Source organism: Amblyomma americanum, chromosome 7, assembly GCF_052857255.1.
Source record: "Amblyomma americanum isolate KBUSLIRL-KWMA chromosome 7, ASM5285725v1, whole genome shotgun sequence".
Classification (NCBI taxonomy): domain Eukaryota; kingdom Metazoa; phylum Arthropoda; class Arachnida; order Ixodida; family Ixodidae; genus Amblyomma; species Amblyomma americanum.
The window spans coordinates 65,080,656-65,103,309 of record NC_135503.1 but is presented as its reverse complement, the minus strand read 5'-3'; the positions used below and the strand labels follow the sequence as shown (position 1 = coordinate 65,103,309).

At 44.5% G+C, this 22,654-nt stretch overlaps 2 long non-coding RNA genes across 3 annotated transcripts in view; both read left to right on the top strand.

Annotated features, from left to right (window-relative positions):
* Positions 1–22,654, top strand: part of LOC144099254 (uncharacterized) — a 91,310-nt gene that overhangs the window by 11,853 nt on the left and 56,803 nt on the right. The gene's annotated exons all lie outside the window — the stretch shown is intronic.
* LOC144099253 (uncharacterized) lies at positions 9,125–16,167 on the top strand. Its single transcript, XR_013307355.1, has 4 exons — positions 9,125–9,271; positions 12,063–12,130; positions 14,811–14,892; positions 16,065–16,167. It is a non-coding gene; the product is annotated as an uncharacterized LOC144099253 (long non-coding RNA).

Sequence of the window (22,654 nt, the reverse complement as noted above, 5' to 3'; positions counted from 1 at the left end):
TAATTTTATTAACTAGTCATGCTTGTTCTGTATCTCTTTTTTTGCTAATACGACAGAAACCGTTTTATGTTTTGCTTTTTCCTGATAATGCAAACATGGGGTCTACGAGTGGCTTATATATGCTTTGTAATCTTCCATTGCCTTCCACTGTATTTTTATCGCTGTATGTTTTCAGGTTGTGGAACATATTATTTTCCACCCCTGCTGGAAAAGAATGGGTGCACTGGCCTTGTCAAGCCTTTCTGGCTTTTTGCCCGTGCACCCAACATCACCTGATGTTGAATAAAGATAAAAACGAATCAATCAAAAAATCCGCAGCTCATGTACTGCCATCACGAAAAATAGTCCCAAACATGGCCTGGACGCACACGTGCGAATTAAAGTAATGAGACATGACAGCAACTCATTACCTGATGGGGGAAATGGTGGCGACAGGGAAAGGAGTGGTGGTCGAGAGAATTACGAGTAGTAGTAGTAGTAGTAGTATTTTTATTTGGCCATTTAATACAATATGCCCTCGAGGTGAGGCAAAAGGAGGAAGACAAGGAAAACCTCCTGACGAGGCCTACACCCCGAATAATACATCGAACAGTGGCCGCATGGCAAAAAAAAGACACTTTCAAAACAAGCAACATAAGTTATATAATAGACATAGCAAACACTGAAAAAACGATGCAAAGATAATAAACAGCAATTGGCAGAAAACACGATATGCACACTCGGCAGTAAAGGAAGCAACGCAAAAGACAAAATATACAAGGTTAGCTGAATTGAAACAGGAAAAAGAATCTGCTTTTAAGAAAAGTTTTTCTTAAAAGCAGATACACTTTGACTTTCTACGACGATTTTTATTAAAGACTGATAAGCATTACACAATGTTACAATTTGGCTATCTATAGTTGGTTTTCCATAGTTTGTTCTAGGTCTTTCAGTGGATAACCATACGTAACATTTCTTGAATTATTGGAAAGACCTGAAATTATGTTTTACTTTATAAAAAATCTGAACAGCTAAACTCAAATTGTAGGAATGAAAGAAATTGCGAACATGAAATGTTTCGAAAAGATTATGTTCGACAACTGGGCTTTAACATAATGAGCGTAGAGCTCTTTTCTGAAGAGAAAGCAATTTATACGAATCGGTTTTGTTGGAAGTTCCCAACACCAGGTTGCAGTATACAAGATGGGAATGAACAAGGGCAAAGTATAATTGTCTTCTAACCTGTAGTGGAAGTCGATGCCTAATACGATAGATAACACAAATAGACCTGGCCATTTTTAGTCTACTGCAGTTTACATGATCTGTCCACCCCATATCACTGCGAAAATACACACCTAGAAAGCGGCAACTATAACCTTGCTCGATGTTCAAGTCATTAAAAGCTAGTTTGACGCGATGATCTAAAGGTTTGTGTTTAGTATGAAAGAGCATAAACTTTGTTTTGCTGAAGTTTAACTGAAGTTGATTAACAAAGAGCCAAACCGCTAACTCGTTAAGCCAGGCATTAGATTGTCGTTCAAGTACTTGAAGATTGGAGCCAGAAAAAAAGACATTAGTATCATCAGCATATATAATAATATTAGGAGTTAATGGAATGTTGACAATGTCATTGTTGTATAAAATAAATAAAAGTGGTCCTAAATTTTAACCCTGAGGGACACCGACATTTATCGTGCCAAAAGTAGATTTTGCATCATGAATCTGAGTGTACTGGATACGTGCAGTTAAATAACTCTCCAAAAGTGCATTTGCAACTCCACGGATCCCATAAGTCTCTAATTTATGAAGTAGTATTGAATGCTTCACAGAATTGAAGGCTTTGCACAAATCAAGAAAAATTCCAACAGAAAAAAGCCTATCCTCAAAATTGTTAATTACAGAGTTTTTAATATCTAAAAGAGCTGATTGAGTTGATTTACCGGCCTTAAAACCGTACTGTTGGGGACAGATTAGATGCTTAGTCTGTAAGAAGTTATTTATTCGCCTGAAGAGAACACGCTCAGCTAATTTTGAAAAAAGAGGCAATACCGAAATGGGACGATAATTGTTCGGGTCATTTTTGTTGCCACCTTTGAATATCACGGCAACACGTGCGACATTTAATTTGCTAGGGAATACACCAGAGAGCAGCATTCTATTACAAATATGCGTAAGGGGACCAGCGATAATAATAACTGCACATTTGATAGGAAAAACAGCTACTTCGTTGTCTCCAGGTGAGCACGTGTTTCTAAAGGCATTAATAATAGAAACAACTTCATCCGCGGAAGTGGGGGACAGAAATATAGAATCAGTGCTGCAGGAGGAAAAATAAGTGTCTACAGTCCGAGTTAAATGGCAGCTAACTGAAGGCTGGTATGCTCCGGCAGCTAAAAAGTTGTTCGTTGAGTTTATTCGCAAGTGACATGCCGGCATAATTCACCCCATTGATTTTTAGCTCAGATGGAAGATCATTTTTCTTGTTCCCTATTATGGCGTTAATACCTTGCCAAAGTAATTTGGGGTTGTGCAAAATAGACGAGAACTTATTAACAAGCTGCACCCAATCAGGGGCAACGAATGAGGCGGCTATTAGCAGCTCGCTCCCTGAAGATCGGAGTGTAATCAGTATGTACCGTGCCATCGACGCTACTAAGTGCCATTCCTTTGACGCCAATCGACACCATGTATGTTGTGCTCGGAGGAGAGACGAGACCACCGTGGACGCAGCCAAACGTCAACAGCAACGAGCAAGGAAAGAAGACTCTCCAACATTTCACTCAGCCAGTGATATATGACACGTACAGACAAAACAATATCACAAGGCTCCCGCTGCCGCCGATAGGTTTTTGCCTCTAAGCAAAGTACGGGCCCAAAGAACCCTATGGGCTACGATTTGGGTTCTTTATCGTGCATCGAAATCTCAGTACGAACTGTTCTCTAAAGAACAGCGGAAACCCACGAGTATACAATGAAAAGAAGCACGAGTTGCGCACAGGCACCACCTACAAACTCGTTTATCAGTGTGAATCAAAACGGAATGCGCACCTGTACAGCTTTGCAGAATTTATAAAGTCACAAATGAAAGAAAATAAGGGAAGCACAATCAGGATGCATATGGGAGGCACTAGCCGTCACAACAGCGTCTAAATCAACACTGAATAAAACGCCGACAAAAATCATAATGCCGATAAAAACAAAGCCAAACTGCAGATGAGCTATATTATCACTTCCATTCGACTCACTATGAAATATCTTTTTCTAAGAGAAAATGAACGGTGCTTGCTTACGCGCATACAATTAATGATGCGCAAAAAACTACTAAACTTGGCTGCCTCTCCTGGCCCTGCACTTGCTCATGTACTTGAAGATGTAAAGAAACAATAAAGAAAAATTCGCGAAGTACTTGAAATTATTTTCTATCCAGTGGTAAAATCGTGCAAATAGTCAATACAGGCAAATTAAGCCACTGCCACTCCATTTTGCCGCCAAGAAGCATATTCATTTTTGGTAGTAGGATTGTGGCTATGCTCATGTTTGTTTTTTAACCTGCACTGCCCTATCAATGGCCCAACTGTAATTTCTCTGTGATAAGGAATGATGCTGCGGAAGACGACCTATTGTTCATCAAATATAGGCGCGCCACCATGCTGTTTACCATGCAATGGCACGACATGAACTTACGCTGCCTAAAGATGGTTTATGGTTTTTGGGGGTGTAACGTCCCAAAGCGACTAAGGCTATGAGAGGCACCGTAGTGAAGGTCTCCGAAAATTTCGACTATCTGGGGTTATTTAACGTGCACTGACATTGCACAGTACACGGGCCTCTAGAATTTCTCCACCAATCAAGCCTGGGTACTGGGAACGTCGCCTTTGCTTGAAAACCGCGAAAAAGGTTGAAGCGACAAGCCAAGCTAGGGGCCCCATTTGGCACCGAGGATATGACAACGACAGGCAGTAATACCGAGTAACGGCTAGTACGCCTGGCTTCATCTCACCGATTTTTACGCCCGAATTAGGTTTCCGGGCACCCGCACCTTGGCGGATGGGAGGAGGTCACAGGAAGACAAAAGGGAACTGCTTCCAGGTTACATACTCCAAGAGTAAATGCCACCGGAAACCGCGAAAACCGCGGTTGCGAAAACCGGTAAAGGGTTCAGTGCTGGGACTAGTGCCTTCAAGTAAGAGCCGACGCACCTCTGGGTTGTGTGAAAGCGAAGTCCTCTAGGAGTTGAAGGTGGAGGCGGAGGTTGTTTGCTGGGGGATTGGACTGCAGATAGTTGCCCTCAACATGATTCTCTGCTTAGGAAGACTGGCGTAGACGTAGAGCATACGCCTTGCGTGCAAGAGGATTGGGGCTCGAATCCCGGGGCCGTGCAATTCTCCACCGGGTTTAAGAAATGAAAGTTCTCGTGTCGATGGAATGCCATATCCAGGCCTGGGTTGCGGCCTGATCTCGGTCACGAGAACCGACAACGCACTCACTCAGCAGAACAGGACTTGGCCACCCTGGTGTAGCACTTGGCGACAACCAACCTTCCATGAAAAAACCAATTAACCCTTGGCCCTCAGTCCCTAGTGGCTGCGGAGCAACTGACCAAGGTGGTGGTCAGACCTGTGACACAGCGGAGGGTGCTAAGAATCTCTGGCTCCCAACAGGCCGCCATTGGAATCGGAACCTGGCAGCGCTTAACGCCAGAACCTTATCTAGTGAGGCTAGCCTAGCAGTGCTGTTCGAGGAACTAGCGGGCATTCAATGGGATGTCATAGGGCTTAGTGAAGTTAGGAGGACAGGTGAGGCGTATACACTACTAAAGGACGGACACTTACTGTGCTATCGCGGATTAGCGGATAGACGAGAACTAAGTGTGGGATTCCTCATCGATCAGGATATATAGCTAGAAACATAGAGGAGTTCTAGAGTATTAATTAGAGGGTGGCAGATATCGCAATTAAGTTCAATAGGAGGTACAAGCTGTAAGCGGTGCAGGCCTACGCACCTACATCCAGCCATGATGACCGGCTAGTTGAAAGCTTCTATGAAGACGTGTAATCCGCATTAAAAAAGGCAAAATCACAGTACACTGTACCTATGGGCGACTTCAATGCGAAGAAGAGAAAAAAGGAGGCTGGCGATCAAGTTGTAGGCGACTACGAGATAGGTTCTAGGAATAGCAGGGTAGAGTTATTAGTAGAGTTCGCTGATAGAAATAATTTCCGGATCATGAATACCTTCTTCCGCAAACGAGAGAAAAGGAAATGGATGAGGAAAAAACCCCAATGGTGAGCCTAAAAATGAAGTCAACTTCATACTATGCGCTCAACCTGGCATCTTTCAGGATGTGGACGTGATCGTAAAAGTGCGCTGTAGCGACCAAGGAATGGTAAGGTCTCAATTTTAAACTTAGACTTGAAAAGGGAGCGGAAGAAGCCAGTGAAGAGAAAGTACATTCAAGAGTTATCGGGAAGAGGAAAAATAGGGGAATTCAGGATATCGCTGCAAAACAGATATACGGATTTAACTGAGGTAGATGATCTTAATGTTCAAACAATGGTGATAATCTCACTGCTGTCATTAAGGAGTCCGCAGTAGAAGTAGGTGGTAGGATGGTTCGACAAGATACCGGCAACCTATTTCATGAGACGAAAGATGTGATTAAGAAGCGCCAGAACTTGACTGCGTCTATCCGTAGAGACAAAATAGATCTCCACAGAAGACTCTATTCACACTACCAATGAGGTGTTAGAGAAAAGCACAGATTATAACCGACCCCTGTATATAGCTTTTAATGATTACGGGAAAGCATTTGACTCAGAGGAAACCTCGGAAGTCATGCAGGTATTGCGGAATCAGGGTGTAGAAGAGCCTTATGTGGAAATAGCGGAAGATCTCTATACCAACTGTACAGCTACCATAGTCCTCCATAAAGTCAGCAATAAAATTCCATTAAGAAAGGACGTCAGACAGGAGGCATTCGGAGGCCTGAATTGGGAACAGATGGGGATAAGAGTTAATGGAGAATGCCTAAATAATCTGCAATTGGCTGATCACATTACCTTGTTTAGTCACTCAGCAGATCAGGTGCAAAGCATTATCAATCAGTCAGACAGGCTGAGCAGATCGGTACGTCTTGAAATTAACATGCAGAAACCGAAGTAATTTTCAACAGTCTCGCATGAGAACAGCAGTTCACAATTGGCAACGAGATGCAGGAAGTGGTTAAAGAAAAAGGTCTACTTAGGGCAGGTAGTGACAGCTGATCCCAATTATGGGAGGGAAATGCCTAGAATAAGAATGGGGTGGAGCACATGTGGAAGGTTCTCTCAGATCATGAATTGCAGTTTACTAGTATCCCTCAAGAGAAAGGTATACAACAGCTGTATCTGTTGTGCACCTGCAGAAACATGGAGGCTAACAAAAAGAGTTCAGCTGAATTTAAGGAAAACGCAACGAGCTATGGAAAGAAAGATGATAGGCGTAATGTTAAGAAGCAAGAAGCGGGCAGAGTGGGTCAGGGAATAAATGCGTGTTAATGACATCCTAGTCGAAATCAAGAGGAAGAAATGGCCTTGGACAGGGCATGCAATGCGAAGGCAAGACAACCGCTGGTCTTTAAGGGCAACGGAATGGATTCCAAGAGAAAGCAAGCGTTATCAGGAGACGGCAGAAGGTTAGGCGGGCGGAGGAGATTAAGAAGTTTTCCGGGATGTGGTGGCAGCAGCTGGCAAAAGAAAGGTTTGCTTGCAGAGACAATGGGGGAGGCATTTGTCCTGCAGTAAGCGTAGTCAGGCTGATGATGATGACCGTGATGACATTCATTCTGCCATGTACGCATTATTTCAGCACTTATTACAAAAACCAAAATCATGCTTTCGCTTTCCGAGCGCGCCACATCGGACTTCGCAAGCAGTACGGGTTTAAAAAAAATGCCGTCTACTTTCTATCTGAGACCTGATCGTTTGTTTCCAACGCATGATTATACGTACCGCGAATATTTAAGCATGCAGGAAATAAGGTCTCAAAGCCTGCTTTAACAATTAAGTACATGGAGGCATTTCGGCATCAGCAAACACTGGCGCACTAAGTCGACTTCTGCTGGTACATTCTTTGAGGGCGGTGCTCAAGGCTGTCACATTGGGGCGGTTAATTTAATAAGAAATACGGAAAAATTAGGTTGGACGCTTAAGCTGCGCCTTCTGCGCCTTTTTTCTCTTTGTATTCCTTTTCTTTTTACTTTCTCTTCTATAAGCTATCCACAATCACATTACCCAGCACGATCATCGATTACAATTCTAATTACTAATCAACTTACTCAGTACCAATCAGAGAGAGAGGGTTTATTGACGGGAAAGACAGAGACGTTGGCCGGAAAAATAAATATCTGTCCTGCAAATGTCAATAACCAATCACCAATCATTATCTAGGTTACAATGAACGACATACTACGTCACTATGTACTCTTACACATACACATCATTTGTTTCAGTACAGTGAAGCACTATAACACCGCCTTTCATTCTGCGCACTTTTGACACCTAATTAGCATCATCATCATCGTCATCGTCGGAATCGTAAATAAGGCTGATGGTGATGATGATTATAGCAGCACTCTCAGAAGGCACACTCAAGCAGCAATATATATATATATATATATATATATATATATATATATATATATATATATATATATATATATATATATATATATATATATATATATATATATATTTGGTTGTATTTCTTTAACTACTATAACGTGAGTACACATGCTAAACACACGTTAGTACGTTAAACACACCTCAATGCGTTCAACAGGGGCTCCATCAGCAAGGTCGCACCAACGTTGCTTACGTTCGAGGCCGTCGTTCATGGCCTATGTGTTGTGTGTCCGCCTGGCACGCCAATGGCGTGGGTTCGAACCCCAATGGCGGCAATTTCCTTTTAATGAGTTATACGTATATTCTCATTTTTCAATATTCTGGGGTTTTATTCGGATGAAGCCGAACGACGCCCGACGCGGGGTTTCAGTAAGAACTAGCTCCTTATGTTACCGCCTGAAACTCTTCTCCGCTTGCCACCGCACGGTCGCCTAGTGATTTAGTATCTCCCTCGCATACAAGAGGCGCAGAGTTCGAACACCAGTGCCGCCGGGTACCCACCGCTCATATACAGTTGGAACACGCTTTCCCCTGGCCTAGGTTCTTTGTAAAGGAGCGAGAATAATAACCAGGAATAGCTATGACGCAGCAGATCTTGGCATGTAGCATCCTGAGAATCACTAAGTAGCTGCGAAAATGTTACTATCTCTGCAGCGACCAGACTTCCATTAGCAGTAATGGGGCTCTCTCCGTATTGCAGTGACATCTTCGCACTGCACGTAGACGGATCATCAGTCCATGGCGACCGAAGGACACTCTTACATTGCAATACTCCATCTCTAGCCAGATTCGTGAACGCAATGCGTTCTTTCGTTCTGATTTCCATGTGCTTCCAATAAAATAACTGGACGTTTCAGGAAGTGCGCTTTCCTTTTTTCAGACTTATTCAAAAAGAAATTTAGGACACCGCGTTTCATGAAAGTGGTCATATTGCTTCCCGTGGCACATGTGCCGGAAACTGTACCCCAAGAAATACATATGGGGATTGAGGGGCGGGCGGGTTCAAGGTAACAAAGTGGTTGTTGGTACACAAAATTGAACGAGGAAAATGGAAAACTAAAACAAAACTTGTTGTGTATGTAAAGAATTTTAAAGAAGGGGCGGGGCTATAATAAAAAAAGCACACTCAGCTTTTAAAACTGCAAGCCTGTCGCAACATTTGGAGCTGAGTAGCTACACTTCAAAGCAGACCTTGCATGTGGTCGCTTTACACCTGCCGTGCGTCTATTGCCTTCGAGGGGTTCAATGCCATCGTATGTCACTACATCAGCCAGACCATAACACGTACACATTTCTTAGTAAGTGAGGCCATTACCTTGGGAAAACCCTGATGGGAGCTTTGACGCTTTCCTTTTGGCACGTAAGTCCAAGTAAAAAAAAAAGTGCAAATGAAAAAAAGAAACACTCGAAACATACCAAGAGCCGCATGCTGTACTTTTCTGTATCTTTTTTCTTGGGATACGCGAGGCTCTGCGGGCGTTGACGATCGTGTGGCAGATACGGTGTGGCAACACTGGGAGCGTGCGATAAAAGCTCGTCGATCCGCGCCGTGCTTCTTCAGTTGTTTGGTGACAGACAGGAAGCCATGAAGAACATTGCACTGGTACTCGCTGTGATCCTGCTGTCTGCAGGTAAGTGCTGCCCGAATGCTCGCAGTTGCAGTGGATAAGTGCTTGTACTCTGCACAGAAGTTACAACAAGCAAGGAAATACTCAATCTTTGGAAGGAAAACGGCTCCTAGACCGCTAAAGAGGCGTGCATGATTTTATCTGATTCTTTACAGTTCTGTGAATGCACCTTCATGGTCTATTGCAATAATGTAGCCATTATTCCGGTATAACATATATGCCAATCCGAAAGGCAACAATACACAGCGGTTGTATAGGAAGATTGTATACTTTAGGTTGAAGTTACGAGAAAATGTTTACTAATGTACTGCTGTTCACGAGTGGGGTTAGCGCTTGTCTCGCCTAAAGGACGGTTTGCACATAGCCACTAACACACGCATACCTCGTATGTATGATGCCACGCTTATGTCTTCTACATGTTTAGCACAACGAAAACGGGGCAAAAAAAAGGGACGCTTAATGTAGTGGATGGTTTGACGGCATACCGTGTGCTCCGGAATGATGTTTGATGATCGAAAAAGGAAATGACGTTTCAGGAGCGCTACGGCTCCCAGTTCATAAAGTAACGCTTAACACTACACAGGCTGGTCTGGAAATCGCTCGATATAGTAGAACACGAATTCTGTTTCCTTTTCTATTTTCGAATTTTGGCACAAAATTTATCTTTATTCTAATAGATCGGCCAGCTGCTGTAAGCACCTGTGTCTTCTTAAGTACACCTTCCTTTGTCAGGTTGTGGCCACAGAAAAATTGTAGACATATGACCCAATTAGCCATTGAAGTACAACTGTGCCACAAGTACAATTCGGCCCATTTGAAAACAATGAAAGGAGCAATTGCAAATCATTGTCTTCAACCTGTTTTGCGGAACTCATGCGCGTTCAGTACGCAGTCAGCTCTTTCATGTAAACTTTTGCGGCAGGGCTTCATCGCACTGCTCATCACTCTTTAGCTAACGTTTCTCAATAGGCTGTGGAGAAGCAAAAATGTAGTGGCTACTCGAAAAAATGGCCAGCATGGTTTGTTACCATACGTGTACAAAACGCCCTAAAACGTGCAGAGAATTTACCGCAAGTGACATTATGGTGACCAGGAGGAAGGGCCTTTGCTGCATGCTTGTGCTTTTGCATATGGAGCGGATGAGCCAAAGCTGATCAGCAACAAAGGTCTCGGAAAATACACGCCCGTCTCATTGTCGCTGGCAGCGTTGCTGTTTTATGTGAAGGGACGCTGACATGAGCTATTGTGTCTTGACAGGGCAAGATAACATGACCGATCAATTCGCAAGTAAGAAGGAATGAGTTTGTGCGCTCATCGCCTAGCCAGCCGCTATAATAAAGGGAGACAGCTGGTAGAAGCAAGGATTCAATTCTGCGGGAATTTTTGGAAGCGTAACTATAATCTAAAATGGGGAACAGCTCGTGTATGTGATGCCTCGATTTTGTTATAGAATGTAGTTCATGTAGGTTTCTGTACAAGCTTGTTCCACCCTCCATTGACAGAAAGCCAAAAACAGATTCAAGGTTTGGTTTCTGCTTTTTAGCGTGTTATGCTATAACACATGAACCTGTTAGCGAATGTGATCAAAAAATAATTAAGAAAAACACCACAGTTAAAAATAGCACGAATCCTGTCTCTGTGTTAGAGGTCACCTGTGCGACGCCTTTAAAATCATGCAACAAGCACAGCTGTCCCAGAATTTTGCTGTTTTATGTACTGCTGTTTGAAATGCAAGGTACAAGAGAGCATACATACGAAAAAAAAAAAGAACGGGATTATTCTCTACATCGGCTACTATGCTTTCTTCCTTGCTGGTTAGTGTTGTGCAGTGAAATGCCCGCAGGGTCACAGAGGTGTGAACGCTTAGGAGCAGCCATTAGCAGCATCTGAAACATGAATTACAAATAAAACGCCGCCTCTAAACAGAACCCTACAGCGAGTTCAAGGCGATTTAGAAAGGCGGCAACAAAAGATGTTAAAAAATTATTATAATCGGCAGCAGAAAAAGTTGCCTCAAAAAAGCCGATAAAGCGACTTTAATCATGAGTGCTGCTGTAGTCTCTCCGCCTCAGCAGCGTTCAGATGGTACCAGTGCCGTATACAGGAAAAAAATTATAGAAAAGGAAGTACTACGCCTACGAAGGGTATTTCATACTAACCGACAATATTCAAGAAGAAACAATACGCGGCCTGCGTGGAAACGACCGAACTGAAGAAAACAATGCACGATGCATCAGAGACAACCAATGTCATTAGGCAACAAAAAAAAAACTGTTTTCGGAGATTTAACGTCTCAAAGCGACTTGGGCTATGAGGGACGCCTTAGTGAAGTGCTCCGAAAATTTCGACTGCCTGGAGTTCCTACACGTGCACTGACAATGCACATTAGACACGCGTCTAGAATTTTGCCTCCATCGAAATCCGGCCGCCGCCATCGGGATCAAATTCATATCCTTCGGGTCAGCAGCCGTGCGCCATAACCACTGAGCTACCACAGCGGCCGAAAATTTATGTATAGATGAACAGATTTAAATAAGGTGTAACGATGAAATTGTTCGTCCTAGCAGCAGACTTGGCAGTGTTTTATCCTGACAGCATGAATGAGCAAAGGTATTTTTCCCGCTTCCTTTCGGTGCCAGCTTTAAAAGAAGAAAAGATTCAGTGCATGTCCCTTCTCGATAAAGCAGTGGGAACACAGATCCACAGATCGCATTGTCGATACGAGAACGGCTTTAAAAAAAGTGCATGCTCTGTAAATAGAGCCTAATATCAAGCGATTATAATGCGTTTACAGCGGTGCTAGCAGACGCCCAAGGATTCGGGGGAGGATTTCCACGGCCTGGCGGCGGACGCAGGTGCGGAGTAAGTAGATTATTATGATTCCTCTTGTTATACGCCGTTGTTGGTAGGTGGTGGCCATTGAATTGCATCCATTTAAATTAATTAATTTAAGTAACCAATTAAGGTGTTCTGGCTGACACTCTATCTCACGGGAGAATTCAGGGCTATATTCATGACTATACAAAAGGGCTAACTTCTTAAATTTTCTCTAAAAAAATTGTGTGTATAGTCTAACCCAAGGATAACAACCCTGAAGATCGCGCGGATCGCGTTCGTTCTATCCGAGGTTCGTGCTAAGCGGACATCTCATTAAAGCACCCCAGATACGAATCCCATCGAAACTGTCGTTTTTTTTTACAAAAGTTTGTGATGCGCGTCAGCTTCTTTAAAAGATACCACATTATGGCGCTTTCCAAGCCTTCAAGACCGGTCATGACTGTGTTCCTCACCCAGGGATAAAATGCCAACATATTAGTTGGTTTAACGCCAGGCTATAGCTAGCCGCGGTTAAAGCGCTGACTTCAACCAGTGGCACTCCTCCCTCCTCGCCATTTTGATCAGATTCTCGACAGACAGGCAGCGCTCGTACTTTGCTTACAATAGCTTCGTAAATGTATCATCTTTTTCGCGGCCACGTCATAATACGTACCAACGAAGTCATCTCAGGCGAAATCATGTCCGGCCATCGGGATATCAATAGGACGTTGCTACAAATCCTCATGCGTCTAATGACGCGGATGATCAAAAGTGTTCGCAGTCGTTCCTTGGCCCATGCTTTACGGAATCAATTCGTGATGCACTCCAGTGAGTCCAATGCACATGACTAATCATTTCCACAGCAGCAAACAAAATATGCGAACCGGAACACCGTCATCCGGTGTGTGAACTGCTGTCAGCATGAGCTGGATGATGCACCGAAGGTGGGACATTCTGACCATATAAAGGACGCCGATATCCGGTGGTTGTATCTTGCACTAGGCATTTGATGGCGAGAAGACGTTCTCGGTGCAGCCAGACAAGGCATTACATGGAGCGTTGCACAGTTATGAAGCAGGAATCTTTTCGCCATATCAGGTTCGGACTCAAAAAGCCACCTTGCGAACAAATCACGCCCAATACCCATCGCTCGATTGGAACTTATCACTCGTTGGACGCTCGTCACATGAAAACATAACAGCACGCGTTACATAGGCCTTTGTCTTCGGCCTTCATCGTACTAAAACGTATCCTCCAAAGCATTGCACTGTTCGAGACTTGCCGATGACAAACGTTCACTGCCGTTCTTCCTCGTGCTCAGTAGGATGTCAACACGAGACCTTGCCCTGTTTTTACCAGTGCCGGTGTCGCCTTTAAAGGCATGCGTTTTCGATGGAAGCATTTTTAAAAACTGTTCCGTTTAGTCGGCAATATGTCGGTTTTTTTATTGCGTTTTTGGATCCCGCATAATTATTTTCAGGGAAGGTTGCCGCTGGCGCTCGGACCCTTTGTTCCAACTACACGCTTACAGGAAGTGCGAGTTTTTCCGCTGCGGATCGAGTTTATGGTGCCTCCACGTTCTTTATAACCGAGCTACGCCTGCACGGTTGTTCATTGTATCTGAAACGCAGTGTCATTGCCCAAAAGCGTGTTTCGGCGGTAGCACAGCCGTCATTTGTAATAAACGAGCGGTCGTGAAAACTGCAGCTGATGTAAGTGGGTTTCACTGTAATCAATTATTAAGACAAAAATAGGCTATTGTGTGTCGAAAGCCAATCGCTTCGTAATTTATGCAGTCACACAACTCACCGTAAGTATCTCTATTTTTTCGAGTCAGAACTAATCCGGTGCTAATAAAACAAGAGAAATAAACAGAAGCAAGTAATAACCACGTGGTAAGTTCTCACTAACGGACAGCTGCCATCACAAGCTTTAAGGAAATGGGAACAGTAAGAGTGGTAGTTTTCCAGAATGAAAACTGTCCCTGACTTGGTATTGGCATTTATTTTATCTCTTCTTCAACGAAGATATAACATTAATAAAAGTAGTTGACAACCACCGAACAGGCATCTCGAAATGTGACTAAAGTACTAGTGGCAGGATTCCCCTTCGGAAGGGCATCAGTGGCGTTGCTGAACCTTTCGCTACACTGAAAGACTTCCTCTGTTCAAGACCGGCTAACAGGTGCGTGAATGGTCATATGTTGTGGCCATCGCGTTAATGTTAGATTCATGATGCAGTCCTTATACCTTGCAAATAAACCAGTGGTCTTTGCCAGTACCTGTACGCAAGAGGGTTAGGGATGTTTGTTTCACTATCTGCGTGCATGGGGTGAGTGATATCACATTTCTCTGAAAGCGCCGCCAGCAACTGCGGGGTTCACAGTAGAGATCAGCAGCAAACCGTTCACTGCTTTAGAACACAGGTGGAACCAGTGTTACCAAATCCACAAAAGCTACACTAGAACAAACCGTGCCGCATTGAAAAAAAGTAAACGCAGAATAAATATTTATACAGTGAAGCTCAGCCTATCGAGAGGTGCTAATTTTTAGCACTTGAAAGTTTTTTTGTGTGTGTAACTTATCATCACAGCCACTGACAGTAAGCAGTTGCAGGTGTAGGTAGAGGCCACTCTGAGCATTTGGTGGAAAAATTTGTGATATCGGTAAATGCAGCGTGAAAAAAATTGTTTCACATCGTTCTTTTTTTCTTGTTTCGTTTTCAGAACGTCTTTTGCCGCCGAGGACAGCGCTGTATTTATGAGCGAGTCGTGTGCATCAGAGCTCCGTGTCCACCGATTCCTATATGTAAGTGAATTTTCACCAGGCAGGCGTTAAAACACGATTAGGAATGTTAATGTAATATTTTGGCCTATGGAGTTAATTTCTTTATTAAAATTAACGAAGGCGACACATCGAAAATGGGGGACACCGTAGTAGGGGACTACTGACTCCTAGGTTTCATTATTCTCGCTGAAATTAGTCCACAGGTGTCTTTTTTTGATTTAGAGACCATCGAAATGCTGCCATCGCGGCAGAAATTCGATCCAGAAGCAACTGATCGGAACAGTAGTCTAACAGCGAAACCACTGAGCGATCGTGACTGTTAATGTAATACTCTATTTTAATTACTAGCAACGGCTTTTCAAAATGATTTAGTGAACAGTACGACAGAAGTAACACTTCTACCAGTTCTAACACGTCACTACGCTAGTGGTTATGAAACAAATTATTTCAAGCGTGAAATTAGCTGAGAGGGAGCGAAAATTCTCGCAAACATTCGACCGGAGCTCACTGCTAGAGGATAGAAACGTTCGCATCGTGCATACATCTAGCACGTAAAGCAATTTTCGCAACCCGATGTATTCACGGCATGTGTTACAAACGCTAAATACGCAGTTAAAAAAAACAAAGCAAAGTCAAAAGCGAGTGGGTTGGCGGTTTTGAAAGCGTTGAAGGGTGTTGCCAGACTTCGCCGTCAGGGTGTCCAGCCTTAGAGAATCGTGCGTTAATCCCTTGTTTATGTAAGCTGCCAGCATCAACTGGCGATGCGCGTGACGTGGGCCCTGTGTCGAGATATGAGGAGCCAGCGCAGATATAATCGCTGAGTGCAGCATGTTCTGCACAGATTGCAAAGTACCTCCGGGCGCCGGCTGCGGATGTAAATATGTAATACATAGTGGCAGGAGTTATCTAAACACACGTGGCCTTAAATGAATCTGGTCTGGGTCATTAAATGAGGCTGCCATAGCTTATCTGCTTGAATAAGCAGCGCCAAATATTTTACTCCATCCCCTCCGCGTTCCTCACTTTCTTACATATATGGTCAAACTGGTCTAATCTCTTTCTGGGCGTATACCGCTTAATAAAAGCGGCCTATACACGTGAACGCCAAGAAACTCTTCAGCACATCATACTGTATGTAAGGTGCATTTGTTTTTCTATTTGTTGCTGATTCATAATTGCACCATTGTTTGCAGGCGTCTGACGAAGTGCTTCTGGAGGTACTTGGTTCATCAACGAATTCTAAAGGCAGCAGCATGTTACGTTCCTTGATTAAATAAAGCGTGCAGAAAATAGTGATCGTGGCAAGTCTCTCTCCAGGAAATCCAACACTTTCCAAAAGCATGATCATTAACTTTACGGCGAAAGGCTGTTTATCACACTGTTACAGCTGCCTTATACCTGCGTGCAGATGAATGTCCAGTAACACAGAGACGGAAAAGATAAAATGAAACTGGAGCTGGAAACACATGCTGTGCTTCAATAAGATTTTGTTTAAATATGGGGTTCAGCATCGCTTCAAACCAACGCTTTTTGAACATAGCGCATATTTCGCCAATGAAACCGACACGCAGAGAGACTAAGGGGAAAACGAAGGCATGTTAGTCGACAAGGTGACTATTAGGCTGATTTATTGGATTAATCGTAGCACGACTGGCTGCTTGTTCTGAAGAGGTCCTCTCGGTAATATCCCGCCTAATAGGCGCGCCGCAACAAGGGGCGCCACATTTCCCTCACCCAACTTTCAACTTTCAAATTTGAATCCTCCCATGGTGCGCTTGGGCTGGTGAGCGACATTCAAAGCAGTCTAAAACCATGGTTATTTTAAAGCATGTGTCGCTAAGTCATAACGCGCACATAAACAAGATATGCTATACAGTTAGCGGCTAAAATATTTTCTGAGTGGCAGTTCTTGCATTTGTAAACAATATTTCAGGGCGGCTTTACGGATGGGCGTGGATGTGATCCTCTGGTTCGCATAGCCGGTTCTTCGCTTCGCTTTTTTTTTCAGATTCTAAACTTGGCGCACTATTGTATTTTGTTGGTCAGTAGAAGCGTCCGAAGTTGAAGCCGCGCTAACTGCCGCGAGTTTAAAGCGAAACGCGCCCTTAGCGCACTTGTTGCATGCTTATGTTCTCTTGTTAAATTTGGGCGCGTTAACTCAAATGTAGATCCCTGAAAACAAAACAAGGTCAAGAAATTTTTTATTAAACTGCGGCAAAGCCCGCGAAATGTTTGCCTAACATGTTTTACTTCATGCATGCGACATCGTAATAACCTTAAGAGAACATTAAGCAGTTTTGGACTGACCTCGAAGATCTTCAGTTTCTTCGAGGCCAGATCTTCAGATTAAAGGCGAAATTTAAACAAACAAACAAAAATTGCATTATGCACTTCAGGCACTCCTCGAGTGGTCCACCAGGAGGGGTCGGTGTACAGCACCGTAAGTAAGCGGGTTAACTCGGACAAGTCTAATATTACAGTGCGTGACATAGAAGACAAATACCGGTTCGCACTATGGAAGACAAACGTTATTAGAAACAACCCTGCCTTGGGGCAAGTCGTATGTCGGACAAATCGAAAGTTCTACTTATGGCAGGGCGAAAGAGCACGCCAATAGAGGATACGCGAAATTCGCAGCGCCATCTCATGGCGCTCCGAAAACTAGGCCCGCCATGTTGGTTCGGTCGAGAAAACGAAACCGCTGCCCAGCGTTGGGTTAAAACGGCTGCGCTCCGTTTGAAATGTGAAATGCCGATGGACAGTTGCGCTACGGTGTGTGCTCTGCAAAGACAGTACGATGCGTGCGGGAAGCAGGTACGTTTCAGGATCTCGCTCGCTTTTAATTTTTTAAACTCGGTGCTAACGGTTTAATAACACCAAATGTGACGCGAGGTATCATGTGCCAGCACGATGACCAGTGCACACATTTCGCTTTCTACGCTCTTTTTTCTCGAAGCTTTAAAGGTGATTTCCTTTCAAACTAGGTTACGGATCCGATTCTTTGTACTCTCTGGTCAAAATTAGGAGTAGATATTGTGCATTTACTAACTCTCTAACAGCGCATAGTCGCTCGGATATGAACATATCGACGCGTACTTCAGCAGCGTAATAGAGGAGGCAAATTATTTCAGCTGGCCCAGGCCTGTGTTGCTCAATCATGTGGTCCAGTCGGGAAGAAGCGCGTTCATTAATTTGTCAGCAAATCGAGGCCATAGGAACTAAGTGCGCTCGATCTACAAACCTCGATCGCTCGTGCTGTGGCAAACTAAGCGCACTCAAAGAACCATACACAGATTACTGTTTAGTTTTTGGGGCGTTCACATAAGTTTTATCAAGTTCAATTGCTTTTAGAAGTGCCAGAAAGCTCTCTCGGCCGTGTAGCTGTTGCAAGGTCCCAAGCGTTTTTCTTTAATATCATGCTATCGCCTCTTCATGTTATGCGCGTTAGAGCTCCGGTGTGATGTGATAAACAGTATGTATAAGAACTGAGGTGTGAATGTGTTAATTATTCAGGATATCCAGTTGTTGACATGGACTGTGTGCAGCGCGGTATTCACTCCATGACGCAGTTCCAACGAGTCGTACGCCTGTTTGGATCAACACAAGCAACAGCTTTGAAACGGTGACGTTGAAAATCTTGGGCATGCATTGCACTTTGCAGTTAAGGGAATTACAGTACGCAGCTGGCCGAGGGTGTTGTGTAGTTGTATCGCAGTGCACGCAGCTGCTAGCGTCAGCGCGCATGATAGTTCGCAGTGCCACAGACGTTGGTCAGCACGTTTGCGCGCTCAGTGCAAAATCACCGCTTGCTACCGTACCGGATGAATGTGCCTCCACTTTCAAACAAAACAGCGTTGATAATGCTCGACACTTGAACCGGTACTTAAAAGCGAGTATTAAAACGACAATGGCAAATAGTTCGACTTTCCAACCAACCTTCCTCTGCCGATTAATTCTAGCCATGATCAGCGCCAAACTTCAAGCGAAGCTGGGGATGCCATAAGAGCGTGCTGGCACTGTGTAAAAGCGCCTACATTTGGCAAAACGTGAGCAGAGCAAGCCGCAAAACATCTAAGGCATTGGCTACATTGGCGACAGCTGCACCGATATCAGAAAGTACGCATAGCAAACGACGCACCAGCTCGACGAGCTCGACCGAACAAAGATGGAAACCGGAAGCTGTGGGCGCGTTGTGGCCAGACCGTGAAGAAGTTTCGCATATCGTCTATTCACTGGAAGTTGCAACAAGTTTTGGGTTTTCTTTTCCCCGCTGCGGCCGTTATAAAGATTAATCTCCCCTGTTAAACCAAACGCGCAACAGAAAGAAACATTATAAACACAGTGCACGCAAGAATCGGGCAGCCTTCATCATCCAAAAGAAAAAAACAAACGTGTGTGGCCGAGCCATATTTCTGAAAGAAGTCGCATTTCTTGATAATTAGTTTTCTGATGTGGACCATGCAGCGAATTCTCTTTTTCGTCAGTTGTACACAAATTTTTCCTCATTTTTTGTGCCAAAGTAAAACTGCAGATAAGCTAGATTACCACTTCCATTCGACTCCAAATGAAACATCTTTTTCAAGATAAAGTGAGTCACGTTCTTTGTGCACATACAACTAATGATGCGCAAAAAACTACTAAACTTGGCTGCCTCTCCAGCCCGTGCACTTGCTCATGTACTTGTTAATGCAAAGAAACAATAAAGACAAATTCGCCATGTACTTGAATTATTTTTTCCTTCTAGTGATAAAATCATGCACGTAGTCAATTCAAGCAAATTAAACCATTTCCACTCTATTTTGCTGCCAAGAAGCATGTTCATATTTGGAAGTAGGATTGTGGCTATGCTCATGTTTTCCTGGCCTGCACTGCCCAACCAATGGCCCAAATGTAATTTCTCCGCGACATGCCGAAGACGACGTAGTGTTTGTCAAATAGAGGCGTGCCACCATTCTGTTCACCATGTAATGGCACAATATAAACTTACGCGGCCTAAAGACGTTATAAATATGTTCGCTAGGTTTCTGACTCAGGCAACGACAACTTTACTCTATATCCTGATTGATGTTCCTTCGATAATTTGAGAGACACGATCTCCGACGTCTAAAGAACTGCTGGAACTAGAAAATCTGTCCAATATGTTTTCGGAGTTGAGAACACTACATTTTCGCCTACTCTTCATACCTGAAGTTACTAAAACCTTCAGGATATTATTGTAAATTAGGGTAACCACTTTCATCTTAACCAATACTTCAGTCCTTCAAACATGAATTCGTCGCTTCTTCGCGGATCGGGCCAACCCGCCCCCAGCGCTTTTCGTCTTCTTTCAGTCTGGTTAATTAGCAGTGGCACAGACGCCTCCCCGCTCAAGCCACTTCTCGCAAGTTTATTTCTTATGCTATTCCCAGTAGAATAATGATGAACAGTTCGTTGTGTAGCTCGAGGATGCGTGCAGCGAGCGCTACTGAATGCACGAGCATTCGATTCGTAGACGTAAAAATAATTCTCGCATCAAGGACCGATGATAGCACAAAGTGGATACTAAATGTACCAAAAACAGCTCTGTTCTAATTCTGTGGTAAGAAATTAGCAACAGCCAGCTGTGCTATCAAATAGTTTGGTTGAATAATGATTGCAGTTCGAACCCAGGAAGCATATCGGTCAGTTCAAGTACTTAAACACACCATTCTATTCTTTTTTTCCAACATGACTACCTTGTGCAAGCGTACAGTCTTGACAATGAAGATAACGTTATCTCGTGAGCGGATAAGGCAACCTGCTCATGTTTCCTCCTTTCTGACGAAGTCACGGAGTGAAGTTACGGTTTTCACGTTGCCTGCAGTCGCTTGCCGACGGACGGGGTCGGCTTGCTGGGGCCCACTAAATAAGAGCTGCGAATTCCCAGATGAGTGCAAGCGTGCTCTCTGCAGAATTTGGAACACGCTTCATCCCATGCCGCCCGTTTCCAGATGAGGGGGGGGGGGGAGGGCAGGTGTGGAGGTGCCCAGACTGTGAACTTCAAATTTGGCTTCCAAAGGCGGTGAAAATCCTGGAGCATAGAAAATAAACATACCGAGCGACATCCCTGTCACTGAGAAGGGCGCACCACCAAGCAGGGCCGCATTGATTTCTGATACCGAAGAGCTCGGTACCTCGAGGAGGGTGGGGGAGGGGGAAGAGGGTGCGGTTGGACGAATCAAGCCTGGGTACAGGTGGGAAAGTCCGCCTTTCTCACAAATCAGCGAAAAAGGTTAAAACGACAAGCCTCGCCAGGGCTCCCATTTGGAGCCGAAGATATGAGAACGATAGGCAGTAATACCTAGTAACCACTAGTAAACCCGGCTTCATCTCGCCAGTTTTGTAGCCCGAATTATGTTTCCGGGCGCATGGAAGGAGGTCAGAGGAAGATAAAAAGCAGCTGCTACCAGGTTAGATACTTGTAGAGTAAAAGCCGGTTAAAATTTTTTGCCGGTTGCGAGAACAGTGGAAGGGATCACCGCTGGGATTAATACATAGAAGTAGGCGCCGATGAATCCCCTGGGTTGTGTGAAAGCGAAGTCCTCTGGGACTTAATGGTGGAAGCGGAGGCAGTTTGCTTGGGGGATAGGACAGCAGATAGTTGCCCTCAATATGATTCTTTGTATAGGAGGTTTGGCGCAGAGGTAGAACATCCACTCCCTTGCAAGATGACCGGGGCTCGAATCCCGAGGCCATGTAATTCTACACCGGGTTTAAAAAAAAACTCCTCGTGTCGATGGCAGTGCATATCCAGGTCTGGGGTGGGGCCTGATCTCACTGACAAGCACCGACAACGCACTCCCTCACCAGAACAGGATTTGGCCACAATGGTGTAGTGCTTGGCCACAGCCTTCCATGAACAAACCAATTAATCCTCGGCCCTCAGTCCCCAGCGGCTGCGGAGCAACTGACCAAAGCGGCGGTCAGACTTGTGACGCAGTAGAGGGCCCTAAGAATCTCTGGCTTCGGACAGGCCGCCATTGGAATCCGAACCTGGCAACGTTTAAGGCTGGAACCTTATCCTGTCATGCTAGCCTAGCAGTGCTGCTCGAGGAACTAGCGGGCATTAAATGGGATATCATAGGGCTTAGAGGAGGACAGGTGAGACATATACAGCACTAAAGGCCGGGCACATACTGTGCTATCGTGGTTTAGCGGACAGAGAAGATCTAGATACGGGATCCCTCACAAATAATGATATAGCTGACAACTTCGACGAGTTCTATAGTATTATCGAGAGGTTGGCAGCTATCGTAATTAAACTCAATAGGAGGTACAAGCTGAAGGCGGAGCAGGCCGATGCGCCGACATTTAGCCATGATGACCGGATAGTTGAAACTTCTACGAAGACGCGTAATCCGCATTAAACAAAGTAAAAACGGTGATGGTTTAGTTTGGTTAAACCTGGAGTGACGCGATAGCTACAGATGGCCGAGTGGAACTTGGTCACGTGACCATCCACGTTACCAACCACATGATCAGCCACGGCGCCGCGCCACCAGCAGCTGCTCCTCACCACGTGACCAACCACGTGACAGCGTGGCGGCGCCGCCACGCTGAAGGCTCGAAATGCTAACATAATGTAGCTATCGCTACAAAACCACAGTACACTGTACTGACGGGCGACTTGAATGCGAAGGTGTGAAAGAAGCAGGCTGGCGACCAGGCCGTAGGCGACAATGGGATAGGTTGTAGGAATAGCAGGGGAGAGTTATAAGTTGAGTTCGCAGAGAGAAATAATCTACGGATAATGAATATCTTCTTC